Below are 4,439 nucleotides of genomic sequence, written 5' to 3' on the forward strand. Positions count from 1 at the left end.
TATTATCTTTTAATCCTATTTTTCCACAAACTTTTTGAAGTACCCTCATTTTACTAATGCAGCGACTTAAAATGATCTGAAAGCATTAAAAAGGAATCTGACCAAATATCGATGAATGAATGAACGAACAAACGACAAAGTGGAGAGTTGACAATCCCAGTGCACTGCAGTAGTGCAGTGGGTGACAACTTTACTGTGGGTCAGAGTGATAAAGACTGGATAAACCAAGAAACTGGAAAAAGAAAAGGAAAGGAGAGTGAAAGGAGGGAAAGAAGAAAGGAAAAGAAAAGAAACAAGTGAAAATTCAGCTTGGACTAAAAGCAAATTGTAATATCGTTTTGTAGATAATTGCACCTAAATTGATTGTCTAAAATGTTCCCAAAGTTCTTTTTTTTTTTTTTTTTAAGTTCTCTGTTACGGAATACTTCTAAATACTCTCATAATTAAATAATAGGATTGGCCAATCGAGATACTGGAGCCCGCTGACAACTTTCTTTTTTTTCTTTTCAAGTAAAGAGAAGCCCTTGAAACATTCATTTTAATGGTGTTGATATTTGGCTAAGCAGGATGCAATTATACTGGTAAGTCTTAACTATCAAAATAGATTTCATAAGCTCTGGGACTAAGCACTGTCACCTAACCATCTTAGTGTAGTATATTTATTGTTATTATTATCATTGTTACTGTGTAGCATATTTCCTATTTTAGTATGGTATATTTATTATTACTATTACCATATAAACAATAAGTATAAATAATTATTACTATTATTATATAAACATTATGTTTATATAATTTATTATTACATAAACAAAAAGGAAGGAGAAATAAATGCTCATTATAGAAGATCTTCAATATATTTTTATATATCCTTATTTCAGAAGTGATTTAAAGCAAGTAAATTTCACAATCTTTTGGGAGTAAGATTTTCTACTTGGATTACGTGTTCTATTCATGAAACTCCTTCAAATATGTTTCTTTTGTATTCTTTCACCAAACAGATTTGTGTAGTATTGAATAACCAGATTAGCTATTTAAATGAATGTCAAAGTCATAGTCTATTTTGAAATTCAGAATCTTAACTAACACTTTAAGATTTAAATTTCATCACTTCTTTATATTTGCTATTCAGAAATGTAACGGCATTGTTTGTTTCAGGTATATTTACTGAAATCCTACAAATTCTTGATGTGGGGTATTTTTCCAGGGGAAAGGCATATTATATTATTATTGAAACTGCCACTAATTTTGCATGCAAAATACTAATTGAATGTATAATAAAATTATTCAGGATAAAGATGTACTTAGTAACAATTATACGCATAATAAAATTTTTAATTATAAAATTCTCCAAAAGTTCAAAATCTTTGTAAAACTGCCATCCCTTATAAATATAGAGAAATAATGTAAGCCTTCTCTTAACATATTCATAAAATTTTAAGTGTGGTTTAGTCATATTTGTTGAAATATTTTCTCTATTACTGTTCTCAGCATCGACAGAATATAAAATGTTTTAGATAATGGGAATAAAGCTTGGCTAATGAACGTGACTTCTAACACCAAAGACTGACAGTGACCAGAAATGATGTTCTTGAAGTTTCAAAAATAGAGTAGATTGCATCTTCTTCCATCCACCAGAGTCTTGACTTCTAATATACTGTGAAGGATTTCCTGATGGCTGCCCAAAGAGACACGACAGCACTTCTCAATGTTGTTCAGCTGGAACTGGTTGCGCTAGTGGTAATCAAAGGACAAATAAATAGAGAAAAATGAGTGTTTGATGGAAAAAATCAAAATTCCACAATTAACAAGATAATTTCACTAGCTGAGGAAACAGCAAATCATAATTAAGTCGCTTTTTAAAAAAACAAAAAGGTAAATAAACCATATCCTTGTGAATTCTAAAGTATTGATATTTTGTTTATCAGTAAAATGCACACATAGAATATGGAATATAGCAGATAGGTGAAAATCCTTGAAGAAATATTGGCCTTTTCCTACTCCAAACTGTAAACTTTTCTGGAACCTGTGTGCTTAGTTGCAATTCATTGTGTTAGTTGTTAATTTAGTTTTTACTTTTTCCAACTTGCTTATAATAACTTAAAACAATCCTAACACACTTTACCTTCTCTACAAATAAAATGCATAATCTCAGTAAGTTTTTAAATTAGGTTTTCTGGTTCTCAATCTCTTTCTTGAATCTACTTCTGAAATTTTTCTATTTTTGTGCTGTATTTGTTTTCTCATCTATTTAGTCCTTGGAATTGAAAAAAAAATGTTATTGTCCCCCAAAAGGTCTTCTTTATGATTTTTTAAAAATACTGAAAATTGAAAATTATAGTTGATAATTTGAATTTGTTTCCCCATTAACAGAAATTGGTTTGTACACACACACATCCAGGCATATTTTCCTTTCAAATTGAACTTAAAATTAATTATTAAAAGATTTCACTTGTTAGCAAAATCACCCACAATTGATGAATTATGTCTCCCCCAAATTCATGTTGATGCCCTAACTGGCAACGTGACTGTATTTGGAGATTAAGGCCTTTAGGAAAGTAATTAAGATTAAATCAGGTTACAAGCCCTAATTCTATTGGGCTGTCTCTTGAGATCTTTCGCTGCCCAGTAGAGCAGAGAGAAATGTCCGGGTGAAGACACAGAAAGAAGACAGCTATCTGAACCCCAAGGAGAGAGAACTTAAAAATCTAAGCTCAAGGTGCCATCAGTGTTGTTATCTGATGAGTTCTCTCATTGATAGCACCTTGAGCTTAGATTTTTACATTCTAAAACAGTGAGAGAATAAATTTCTGTCATTTAGTCTGTGCTGGCTGTGGTATTTTCCTTTTTATTTTTGGCAGCTGCCCTATAAGGGGATCCAAAACCTTGACCTTGGTGTTATACCTTGGTGATATAACATCATGCTCTAAAAAACTGAGCAAACAGGGCCGGCCCGGTGGCGCACTGCTACAGTGTGCCACTTGGGAGTGCGGCGGCGCTCCCGCCGAGGGTTCGGATCCCACATACAGACCGGTTCCCGCTCACTGGCTGAGCGAGGTGCGGCCGCAACACTGAGGGTTGCGATACCATTGCCGGTCCCGGTCCGGTACGGGCACGACACTGAGGGTTGCGATCCATTGCCGGACACGAAAAAAGACAAAAAGGAAAAAAAAAACTGAGCAAACTGGCCAACCCTGACTGTGGTATTTTCTTATGGCAGCCCCAGCAGACTATACACCAATGCTTCAAAATTTCCTTCAGTGACTTAATAACATATTTTCTATCACATACTGGAGTTTTGCTATCTGAAAACTAAAAAAAAAAAGGTAAAGTCAGACTTAAGCCAGGTGTTCTTGAAAATTTGTAGGGAAAAAAATGGATGCTGTAGTATTTATAGACTTTCAGAAGCTCAGAATCAATTCCCCTTAGTAAATTAAGAGGGAAAAGAGATGTAGATGGAATGTAGTTCACTCAAATTCAGAACTAAAACTGAGCACTTTATTTGTATAAGTATCATATTTATAATGTGTTCCAAAATATAAGATATAATTTCAATTTTTACAATTGGAAAATGCCCACAACATACAAAAGATAAGTTTGGGAGCAAACTTAATCTTAAAAACATGCAGGAATGGATAAAAAACTATGCAATCTAACCTAAGTGAATCATTATGCAGATGCANAAGTAATTAAGATTAAATCAGGTTACAAGCCCTAATTCTATTGGGCTGTCTCTTGAGATCTCTCACTGCCCAGTAGAGCAGAGAGAAATGTCCAGGTGAAGACACAGCAAGAAGACAGCTATCTGAACCCCAAGGAGAGAGAACTTAAAAATCTAAGCTCAAGGTGCCATCAGTGTTGTTAGCTGATGAGTTCTCTCATTGATAGCACCTTGAGCTTAGATTTTTACATTCTAAAACAGTGAGAGAATAAATTTCTGTCATTTAATCTGTGCTGGCTGTGGTATTTTCCTTTTTATTTTTGGCAGCTGGCCTATAAGGGGATCCAAAACCTTGACCTTGGTGTTATACCTTGGTGTTATAACATCATGCTCTAAAAAACTGAGCAAACTGGCCAACCCTGACTGTGGTATTTTCTTATGGCAGCCCCAGCAGACTATACACCAATGCTTCAAAATTTCCTTCAGCGACTTAATAACATATTTTCTATCACATACTGGAGTTTTGCTATCTGAAAACTAAAAAAAAANTAGAGATGAAGGATTTACAGGCCTAATATAATACTTAATATAGGAATTAATGTTTGGTCCTCGAAAGAGAAAGCACACGAGAGTTATCTTTGTGCTCTTTACAAATGTTTTTGCAGAATCCAGAACAGTGCCTACTACCCAGTGGGACCTCACTAAATATTTATCAAATTAATTAATTTGTATATTTAATTGCTTATGTGGTCATATTGATATGAAATGAAAATCAATT

The 4,439-nt window shown here is 33.8% G+C and overlaps 1 long non-coding RNA gene across 1 annotated transcript in view; it reads right to left on the reverse strand.

Annotated features, from left to right (window-relative positions):
* Window positions 1–855: 855 nt before the first annotated feature.
* LOC103610022 overlaps window positions 856–4,439 on the reverse strand; it is a 9,229-nt gene continuing 5,645 nt past the window's right edge. Inside the window, exon 2 of the long non-coding RNA XR_552183.1 lies at window positions 856–1,734. This is a non-coding gene — a long non-coding RNA (uncharacterized LOC103610022). The remainder of the gene's footprint in view (window positions 1,735–4,439) is intronic.

This window comes from Galeopterus variegatus, unplaced genomic scaffold (assembly GCF_000696425.1).
Source record: "Galeopterus variegatus unplaced genomic scaffold, G_variegatus-3.0.2 Scaffold10482, whole genome shotgun sequence".
NCBI classification, from domain to species: domain Eukaryota; kingdom Metazoa; phylum Chordata; class Mammalia; order Dermoptera; family Cynocephalidae; genus Galeopterus; species Galeopterus variegatus.